An 11531-nucleotide genomic window follows, 5' to 3' on the forward strand; every position below is an offset into this window, starting at 1 on the left:
CACAGATGTAGGATCAGGTCTCTACCCTCCTCACAGATGTAGGATCACCCTCCCCACAGATGTAGGATCAGGTCTTACTAGGATCAGGTCTCTACCCTCCTCCTCCCTCCCCACAGATGTAGGACAGATCACAGTAGGATCAGGTCTCTACCCTCCCCACAGATGTAGGATCAGGTCTCTCTCCCACAGATGTAGGATCAGGTCTCCCTCCTCACAGATGTACAGATGTAGGATCAGGTCTCTACCCTCCCTCACTCAGGTCTCTACCACCTCTATTACAAATGTAGGATCAGGTCTCTACCCTCCTCACAGATGTAGGATCAGGTCTCTACCCTCCTCACAGGATCAGGTCTCTACTATCCCTCCTCACAGATGTAGGATCAGGTCTCTACCCTCCCCACAGATGTAGGATCAGGTCTCTACCCTCCTCACAGATGTAGGATCAGGTCTCTACCCTCCCCACAGATGTAGGATCAGGTCTCTACCCTCCTCACAGATGTAGGATCAGGTTTCTACACCTCTATTACAAATGTAGGATCAGGTCTCTAGGACCCTCCTCCCCACAGATGTAGGATCAGGTCTCTACCCTCCTCACAGATGTAGGATCAGGTCTCTACCCTCCCCACAGATGTAGGATCAGGTCTCTACCCTCCTCACAGATGTAGGATCAGGTTCTTCTCCCCACAGACACCTCTATTACAAATGATCAGGATCAGGTCTCTACCCTCCTCACAGATGTAGGATCAGGTCTCTACCCTCCCCACAGATGTAGGATCAGGTCTCTACCCTCCTCACAGATGTAGGATCAGGTCTCTACCCTCCCCACAGATGTAGGATCAGGTCTCTACCCTCCTCACAGATGTAGGATCAGGTTTCTACACCTCTATTACAAATGTAGGATCAGGTCTCTACCCTCCTCACAGATGTAGGATCAGGTCTCTACCCTCCTCACAGATGTAGGATCAGGTTTCTACACCTCTATTACAAATGTAGGATCAGATCTCTACCCTCCTCACAGATGTAGGATCAGGTTTCTACACCTCTATTACAAATGTAGGATCAGGTCTCTACCCTCCTCACAGATGTAGGATCAGGTCTCTACCCTCCTCACAGATGTAGGATCAGGTCTCTACCCTCCTCACAGATGTAGGATCAGGTTTCTACACCTCTATTACAAATGTAGGTCACCATCAGATGTCTACAACAAACATCTGACCCGTGACCAATATTTACGTCCAACGTCTCCCTCCTCTTTAACTCTCATTTCCTCTGACCCCTGAACTTTGACCCTCTCTCTCTGCTCTACAGGTCATTCACCTCAGCCTTCCTGTTCTCCATCGAGGTCCAGGTGACCATCGGCTTTGGCCACCGTATGATCACAGAACAGTGCCCCACGGCCATCGCCGTCCTCATCTTCCAGAACATCGCTGGCCTCATCATCAACGCCATTATGCTGGGGTGCATCTTCATGAAGACAGCCCAGTCGCACCGCCGCGCCGAGACGCTCATCTTCAGGTAGGATGGTAGCCTACAGGTTAGATTAGGTTGGAGAGGTGGGGTCAACAGTGTAGGGTGAAGGTGCCCCTAAATTCTGATCTTGGGTCAGTTTAGCATTTACCCCACTAATGGTAAAGGTTAGGATTGGGGGAGCAGAAGCTGATCCTAGATCTGTACCTAGGGAAAACTACACCCTGGAGAGGTAGAGGATAAAGAGAGATGGGCCAGCATCCGAAAGGTTGCCGCTTCGACTCCGAAGTCCCAACTGGAAAATCAGGTGCATGGTATGGCTGCACAATTAATCGAATTCGCATCGAAATCGCAATATCCATATCACAAGAGATCCGTATTTCATGTAATATATGAGATGCCACTAAACCCTGTGTAGAGTCAGTTTTTATAGTTGACTTTGTTTGTAGTCTCTCCCTCTCCTCTTGTGGCTGTTTCCCACAGACACTTAGCCCCACCCCTTGTCAATCACGCAGCCCAGTTCCTCCTCCACGCTGTTTGATTCTCTATAAGGTTGCATGCTAGATTAGATTGTTAGATTATTTGCTCATATCATACAGACCTAGTACATCCATATCATACAGACCTAGTATATCCATATAACACAGACCTAGTATATCCATATAACACAGACCTAGTATATCCATATAACACAGACCTAGTATATCCATATAACACAGACCTAGTATATCCATATAACACAGACCTAGTATATCCATATAACACAGACCTAGTATATCCATATAACACAGACCTAGTATATCCATATAACACAGACCTAGTATATCCATATAACACAGACCTAGTATATCCATATCATACAGACCTAGTATATCCATATCATGCAGACCTAGTATATCCATATAACACAGACCTAGTATATCCATATCATACAGCCCTAGTATATCCATATAACACAGACCTAGTATATCCATATAACACAGACCTAGTATATCCATATAACACAGACCTAGTATATCCATATCATACAGCCCTAGTATATCCATATAACACAGTCCTAGTATATCCATATAACACAGACCTAGTATATCCATATCATACAGTCCTAGTATATCCATATAACACAGACCTAGTATATCCATATCATTATCCTAGATACTGAAAAATAGTTGTAAAGTTTGTGTCTCTATGCCCCAGATTCAGAGAGCGGGTTTTGAATGGTCAAAGTTTGAGGGTTTTGTACACATGCCATCTCCTGCTGTTGTGCCCTTAAGCAAGCCCTCAAATCTGATCCAGGGGGTACACTCTGGCTGACAAATCTGATCCAGGGGGTACACTCTGGCTGACAAATCTGATCCAGGGGGTACACTCTGGCTGACAAATCTGATCCAGGGGGTACACTCTGGCTGACAAATCTGATCCAGGGGTACACTCTGGCTGACAAATCTGATCCAGGGGGTACACTCTGGCTGACAAATCTGATCCAGGGGGTACACTCTGGCTGACAAATCTGATCCAGGGGGTACACTCTGGCTGATAAATCTGATCCAGGGGGTACACTCTGGCTGATAAATCTGATCCAGGGGTACACTCTGGCTGACAAATCTGATCCAGGGGGTACACTCTGGCTGACAAATCTGATCCATGGGGTACACTCTGGCTGATAAATCTGATCCAGGGGGTACACTGGCTGACAAATCTGATCCAGGGGTACACTCTGGCTGACAAATCTGATCCAGGGGTACACTCTGGCTGACAAATCTGATCCAGGGGTACACTCTGGCTGACAAATCTGATCCAGGGGTACACTCTGGCTGACAAATCTGATCCAGGGGGTACACTCTGGCTGACAAATCTGATCCAGGGGGTACACTCTGGCTGATAAATCTGATCCAGGGGGTACACTCTGGCTGATAAATCTGATCCAGGGGTACACTCTGGCTGACAAATCTGATCCAGGGGGTACACTCTGGCTGACAAATCTGATCCATGGGGTACACTCTGGCTGATAAATCTGATCCAGGGGGTACACTGGCTGACAAATCTGATCCAGGGGGTACACTCTGGCTGACAAATCTGATCCAGGGGGTACACTCTGGCTGACAAATCTGATCCAGGGGGTACACTCTGGCTGATAAATCTGATCCAGGGGGTACACTCTGGCTGATAAATCTGATCCAGGGGGTACACTCTGGCTGACAAATCTGTAAAGAAAATGTGATCGGTAAAGAAAATGGACAATAAAGTTATCTTTTCTTGTCATATCTTATTTTCAGCCGCAACGCCGTCATCGCCGTGCGCAACAACCGCCTATGCTTCATGACCCGTGTGGGCGACCTTCGCAAGTCCATGATCATTGGCGCTGCCGTCCGCCTCCAGGTGGTACGCAAGACCACCACCCCCGAAGGCGAGGTCATCCCTATCCACCAGATCGACGTGCAAACGGAGAGCGCCGCGGCAGTAACTCCATCTTCCTCTTGGCGCCACTCATTATCTGCCATACCATCAATAAGGACAGTCCGCTGTACGACCTGTCGGCCATGGAGCTGCAGTGCAGCGACCTGGAGGTGATTGTGATCTTGGAGGGCGTGGTGGAGACCACGGGCATCACCACCCAGGCCCGGACCTCCTACGTCACCGAGGAGATCCAGTGGGGTCACCGCTTCGTGCCCATCGTGACTGAGGAGGACGGGGTGTACTCGGTGGACTACTCCAAGTTTGGGAACACGGTCAAGGTGGCGACGCCGAGGTGTTCGGCCCGCGAGCTGGACGAGAAGCCCTCCATACTCATCCAGACGCTGCAGAAGAGCGAGCTGAGCCACCAGAACTCACTGAGGAAGAGGAACTCAATGAGGCGGAACAACTCCATGAGGAACGGCGGCGGGAGCTCCGGCACCATGCGGAGGAACAACTCGGCCCTCACCGTGCCCAAAGTGCAGTTCCTCACACCTGAGGCGGTGGGCCAGAACATGGCCGTCACATGACACGAGGCCTGGCTCCCATTGGCTGTCCTGCTCTTCCTGGGTGGGACCTCCCATGTTTATCCTCTGGCTCAGTTAGAGCTGACTCTGGTCCTGTTCCCCACACTCTGCCACATATACAGTAGTCAATGCTATACCTGACACACACAATGCCCTGTTAGTACTATTGTTGTGAGGATGGATTTAACCGGTTTTAGTTACTGATTAGTGTCTCATTTTCAGTCTGGTTCTTTCCAAGTGCCTTTGCCTTTGTCTGGTTCTAAGCTGTAATAGGCATCCACAAGTTGTACTTTATGATGTAAATGCCTTTAGACATGTAATAACTCTTTATATTGCTTTGTACTGAATTCTGTACTCATCACTAAATCCATGTGATGATTTAATGTGCTCTTTAATGTTACCGTGACCAAAGAACATATTATTACAGATGATAATGGCCAACTCCTTTCTAATAGTAGAAGAAAATGATGTTTTGATATCAGCTGCAACGTATTACACACCAACCCGGTTCCTCATTCTTATCAGAACCTTTAATAAAGCATTTACTTCAGTACTGTATGAACATTGTACTGTTTCTGGAAACTGTCACAGTAAATAGATCCCCTATAAAACTGATTGTTTTTGGTTCGTTTGGAACATTTTCTCCTCAAATTGCATCTTGGACAAATGTGTATTTTCTCTGTGATGATTCGATAGAATTTAGAAATCAAAGTGTGGGAAATCTGTATAAATGTATTCTGTTCACAAGCAATTGGTCTCTTGATGAAATATAAAAATAAAAAAAAGTGACAATCAAGTTAATTAATCAAATAATCATTTGGATCACAGGTTATATAAAAAAAGATACGTAGCTGTTTTTTTGGTTGCGTCATTGCATTACCAATCGAGCGGTCGTCATTGTTACCACAGCCACAAAGTCATAAACCCCGCCTTTCTACAATTTTGCTTCTTAAATGTTGATTTTATAACTAACCTTATGCATTGCTTAAATTAGGTTCATTAAATTAAGCTCATTTTTGCTTTAAGGAATTTTTACAATAAAGCCAATTTTGACTTTGTGACTGTGGTAACTAGTGGAAACCTAATCGGTCGAGAACGTGCAACAAAGTTCAGACTTGTTGCGGTCAGGTTTAGAAACTGATGTACAGTAACGTTACTCTCTGCTTGTTGTGGGTGGAGACAAAGATGGTGGACCAGAAATAATTAGGGAGTGGGATATCTCGCCTTCGTTACTGTCTACGGGGGACATTCTACAACACTTGTTTTTGCAGATTGGAGTGAATCATGCTAAATGTGTGGTTAGCGTATACATATAAAACCTGCAATATGTCATAATTGAAAACGTGAGTTGAGAAGCCCCAGCCGATTCCAGGTGTGTATTGCGCAAAAATAAAAATAAATATTTAAACAATTATTTATTCAGTTTCGTAACATCAGTTAGCTAGCCAGACAGTGACTAGAAGAGTGCGCGACAAAATGAAGTGGCCGAAGCCCAGAGAAAATCTTTGGCCTGTCCTACACTTGCCTGGAAACCCGACATACAATTCTGGGTCGGGCAGAAATGTGAGATGCCGAGGAAACTTTCCTGATTCAAACGCTACTTTCTGGTTCACAGGCAAAGCTCTAACGCAATATAGGCAACACCTGAGGGCTGCAAGAATAATGTGTAATGTGTTCATCGGAAATACTTTATTTTAAAGATGCACTATGTACACTGAACAAAAATATAAATGCAACATGCAACAATATCAAAGATTTTACTGAGTTACAGTTCATCTAAGGAAATCAGTCAATTAAAATAAATTCATTCGGCCCTAATCTATGGATTTCATATGACTGGGAATACAGATATGCATCTGTTGGTCCCAGATACCTTACAAAAAAAAGTAGGGATGTGAATAGTCAGTATCTGGTGTGACCACTATTTGCTCATGCAGCTCAACACAATCTCCACAATCTCTATGCAATCTCCTTTGCATAGAGTTGATCAGGCTGTTGATTGTGGCCTGTGGAATGTTGTCCCGCTGTGTGAAGTTGCTTGATATTGGCTGGAACTGTAATCGATGTGTGCGCTGTTGTACACATCGACCCAGAGCATCCCAAACATGCTCAATGTGTGGCATGTCTGGTGAGTATGCAGGCCATGGAAGAACTGGGACATTTTCAGCTTCCAGGAATTGTGTACAGATCCTTGCGACATGGGGCCGTGCGTTATGGCGGAGGATGAATGGTGATGGCGGCGGAAAAATGGTACGACAATGGGCCTCAGGATGTCATCACGGTATCTCTGTGCATTTAAATTACCATCAATAAAATGCAGTTTCTCGACCGTGTAAATTGGGGCCATGTCTTTGCAGATGTAAGTTGTAACGGCAGCTGTTATCTCCTTCCATCTTCGTGATTCTTTGCCATATGCTGTGCCGCGGGCAAAAGCCTCTTGCCATGTCTGAGTCAGGGGTTTGTTTTGAGCACTAGACTTTACTTTTGGGGTCTCATCCGTAGACTCTCTCCGTACTGTTTCACATGATTATTGTGTAGGTGGTAAGAGGTTAGTGGTGTTTGAGCCTGTTGTTGGGACTGGCCTGTTTCACATGATTATTGTGTAGGTGGTAAGAGAGGTTAGTGGTGTTTGAGCCTGTTGTTGGGACTGGCCTGTTTCACATGATTATTGTGTAGGTGGTAAGAGGTTAGTGGTGTTTGAGCCTGTTGTTGGGACTGGCCTGTTTCACATGATTCTTGTGTAGGTGGTAAGAGGTTAGTGGTGTTTGAGCCTGTTGTTGGGACTGGCCTGTTTCACATGATTATTGTGTAGGTGGTAAGAGAGGTTAGTGGTGTTTGAGCCTGTTGTTGGGACTGGCCTGTTTCACATGATTATTGTGTAGGTGGTAAGAGAGGTTAGTGGTGTTTGAGCCTGTTGTCAGGACTCTGACCTGCGACACATCTTGTAGAGGACGGTTTCCTGGTCCGTGTCAGACTTGTCATACCCAAACCACGTCCATGTGACAGAAGTAGTCCCTCTTTTAGGTACGAGCTCCGTGCTCTGGGCCACGTTCACTCCATGTTTGTGTAGCACATTTTGCAAAGTGTTGTCCAATTGACAAAATATTGGCGTAAAGAGTGTGATTTGCGACACAACAAAATAAACAGAGCATAATATGAAACAATAGACATTTTCTATCGTCACACAATATATATCGTCATATCGCCCAGCGCTATTTGCAACTGCAGTTGAAGTGTTTTCTATGTACCTTTTAAGATTTTATCCATTCATATTTTATATTTTGTTACATGCTTAATTGAACATTTGCACAAAGGTTCTAAATAAAAGGAGAAATGATCAAATATTGAGCAGTACATTTTATTTGTTGAGTATAATTTAAAATGTAATAAGAAATAGGCCTTCATGTGGTCATTTTATATAAACTATTTATTCATTGAATTGACAGAAAATGTGCTATATCGGGACATGTATCATTATCTGGATATGAAATGACCTATATTGGGATATGAGATTTTGGCCATATCGCCCAGCCCTAGTCTGGGTTTGTGAGGTCGGTTGGATGTACTGCCAAATTCTCTAAAATGACATTGGAGGCGGCTTATGGTAGAGAAATTACATTAAATTATCTCGCAACAGATCTGGTGGACATTTCTGCAGTAGGCATGCCAATTTAATTGCATGCTTGTGTTGTGTGACAATACTGCACATTATAGAGTGGCCTTTTATTGCCACCGGCACAAGGTAGGCCTGTGTAAAGATCACGCTGTTTCATCAGCTTGTTGATATGCAACACCGGGCAGGTGGATGACCTTGGCAAAGGAGAAATGCTCACTAACAGGGATGTAAACAAATTTGTGCACAACATGTTTGAGAAATATGCTTTTTGTGCGTATGGAAAATGTATTGGATCCTTTATTTCAGCACATGAAACATGATGCCAACACTTTACATGTTTCATTCATATGTTTGTTCAGTATAGAAATTTCTCTGCCATTTCTGGTTGCCAAAATTCTAATAGTTTGCCTAATTTCAGTTTATAAGACAAAACAAGCAAGTATAGTGTAGAAAATCATTTTACCATCTAAACTGCTGTGAAATATATTTTCCATAACCCTAAATATTGTATTTTCAGCTGTTTGAAGCTGTTGTACAAAACAAAGTGAAAGACACCAAATGAAATGTAGGCATGGGCAGCATAGAAATAGTGCACATAGAACAGATATACCGCTTCTTAAACTTGCTTTCAATGATGTATCTATAACTCACTTTTCTATGTGAATTTGGTTGGGTCACCCAAAAGTTACATATTGCAGCTTTAATGCATTTATCCTGATTAACTAACATGTTTTCTTACCTATGATGCTAAATAGCTAGCTAGCTAGGTTTGTTTGCCAAATGGAGGTTTAAGTTAGCCTAGCTAGCTAACTAGTAAAGATGGGACCCTGAAGACTATTCCCAAGTTATCTCAACAAAATAATAGGCAGAGAAAACCCTTTGTAGCTATTAGTACTACACTTTACATGGTTCTTAATTAATTATCTTCATATACAACAGTGTCCTTGTGTCTTTACCATCGAATGCCAACTGTATTAGACTAGTTATTTATCTCAAACAGCTCACAGTCTCACTGTCAGAATTAGACGTCCATGTTTCTGCAACGTCACATTTCTAAGTGTTTAAGGTTAAGTTTAGACATTAACTCTGAATGGTTACGGTTTGGAATAGGCTTCAAACAAAAATATCAAAAAACAATTTGCAACCTTTGCATCTTTGGAATCAGAGAATGATGCTTAAGCCCATCTGCCATCCCCGTCCACAATGCCCTAGCAAAACCAAAACCTACGTGAAGGTAACAGTGCTCGCTGTTGCCTTTAGTGGCCGGGTACCACGTCATCTCCCGACATCAGACATTGAACTGGCAGGTTTTACTACAGTGGGCCTAATGCCTAATGAACATTCAAGGCAAATGCCTCCATCTGGTGGTGCAAAGTGAAACATCTCCCTGGTCCATACAGCTCCCCGGTACAGATATTGGTATGTGTAGTAAGGCTGTGTAGAAATGTAAAATATTCCTATGGAATAATAGCACCAATCTCTGACTGCAAATGTTCAAAAGATGGAATATTGTCATCGTACTGATATCTGATTTTGCAATCGTACATATACAATTATCTACGACTGTTCAAAACATTTCCAAATCTTGTTAGGATCCGTCCGGACGGGATACTTGCCTGCAGATCAGATCAGTGCAATCCTATATTTACATAATAATTGGTCAGTTCTATCCACAATCCTTGGGACGTCCCTACCTTAAACGTCTAACCCTTAACCCGTTTAAATTTCAACTTCAATGGGGCAGGGACGTCCTAAGGATCTGAAAAGCACGAACCCATGAGAATGGTATGTTTCACATCCCATCATGCATTGCGGTGTGGTGTAGCTACATTATTATTTTAAAAATACAAATTATGCACACCTCGGGTTATCGAAACGTTTTGAACACATTTCAATCCTAATATATTACTATTGCACACAAATTAGCACCACACTGTACCGCGACGTTATGATGAACCGTCTCCGTGAATTGTATCTTCTGTGGTGGCTACCTTGCCTTTTTTCAAGATTTGAGTCAGCTTTGCGCAGTGGCAGTATCGTAGCCGATGAGGTCTATCCGAGGCGCGATTATTGCTAGTTGAAAACTTTACCCAATACCCCGCCGTGACGACTTGAAATATAGTCGGCATTGGCAATTTTTGACGGTCTCTAAGGAGACTGATATTCTTGTTGAAAGTAAAGAAGTTTTAAGGTATCTCGCAGTAGTGGTCTGGAGTTTATTGAATGTGGCGTTATTTGCAGATGTATTAATTGCATTAATAAGTGTGTATTTGCAATATGAGATTTGTGTTATCTCTGCACTTCATTGAAAATACGAATTGAACGTTTGAATTACATGCTACATACATCAGAGTGATATGTATCTAGTGGGAGTGCGAGTTTGTAGACAGTTTGTCCATTAGCGAACTCTGCCTCCGACTTTGGAACTAGTTCAAACTGGTATGGTTTCCCATTGATCATATTGTCTGTTTTTCCCCGGCTGTTTACCGGTAGTTGGTTTTATGTTGCTACTACTGAGTGAGAGCAGGAAAAATAAAAGTACCCCAATAAAAAAATGACTCAAGTAAAGTGAAAGTCACCCACTAAAATACTACTTGAGTAAAAGTATTTGGTTTTTAAAAAATACATGTCATTTTCTAAAATATACTTAAGTATCAAAAGTACAACTACAAATCATTTCAAATTACTTATATTATGCAAACCAGATAGCGCCATTTTTTGTATTTATGGAAAGCCAGGTGCACATTCCCAACGCTCAGACATATTTTACAAATGAAGCATGTGTGTTTAGAGAGTCCGCATGATCAGAGGCAATAGGGATGACCAGGGATGTTCTCTTTAATAAGCACGTGAATTTGAGCAAATGTCCTGTCCTGCTAAGCGTTCAAAATGAGACGAGTACTTTTGGGTGTTAAGGAATATATATATATGTATGGAGTAAAAGGCATAATATTTTCTTATGGAATGTAGTAAAGTAAAAGTAGCCAAAAATATAAATAGTAAAGTACAGACCCCCCCAAAACTACTTTAGTGGTACTTTAAAGTTTTTTGAATGTATTCTACAGTGGTAGATTAAAACACTGTAGAATAATGAACCAGATATTTCACCGGATGTATAAAACTTCATGTGAGAAGCATCCGTTTGGCGTTTCCACTCACTACCAAATATGGTGATGCGAGGAAGCCCAGTGCCCTGCAGTGGGTGTAGAATGATTTTTGTCGAAATTCTGCACATTTACTAATCGATGAAGCTAGTGATGGGGAAACGAAGCTTTCTGAAGCATTCAGCATTTCCATACAATTGTGTCGAAAATAGGTTGACTACACGAGGCTTTGATCAACATAGTGTACACTAGTGGCACCTGCTGGTTAAAATAAGCATTTTCCTATTCTACCGAAACGAATACCAAACCAATCAGGTGGTTATTCGACAAACTTGAAAATAAAAGAGAGCCGCACACTCTAGG

The 11531-nt window shown here is 43.1% G+C and overlaps 1 non-coding gene and 1 pseudogene across 1 annotated transcript; both read left to right on the forward strand.

The window, feature by feature from the left end:
- The first annotated feature begins 1273 nt into the window (after window positions 1-1273).
- On the forward strand, window positions 1274-5244 carry LOC115117153 (ATP-sensitive inward rectifier potassium channel 8-like; annotated as a pseudogene).
- A 4836-nt stretch (window positions 5245-10080) lies between these two features.
- LOC135573046 (U4 spliceosomal RNA) lies at window positions 10081-10221 on the forward strand. The gene has a single exon (XR_010464617.1). It is a non-coding gene; the product is annotated as a U4 spliceosomal RNA (small nuclear RNA).
- The last annotated feature ends 1310 nt before the right edge of the window (window positions 10222-11531 follow it).

This window comes from Oncorhynchus nerka, linkage group LG8 (assembly GCF_034236695.1).
Source record: "Oncorhynchus nerka isolate Pitt River linkage group LG8, Oner_Uvic_2.0, whole genome shotgun sequence".
Lineage (NCBI taxonomy): Eukaryota > Metazoa > Chordata > Actinopteri > Salmoniformes > Salmonidae > Oncorhynchus > Oncorhynchus nerka.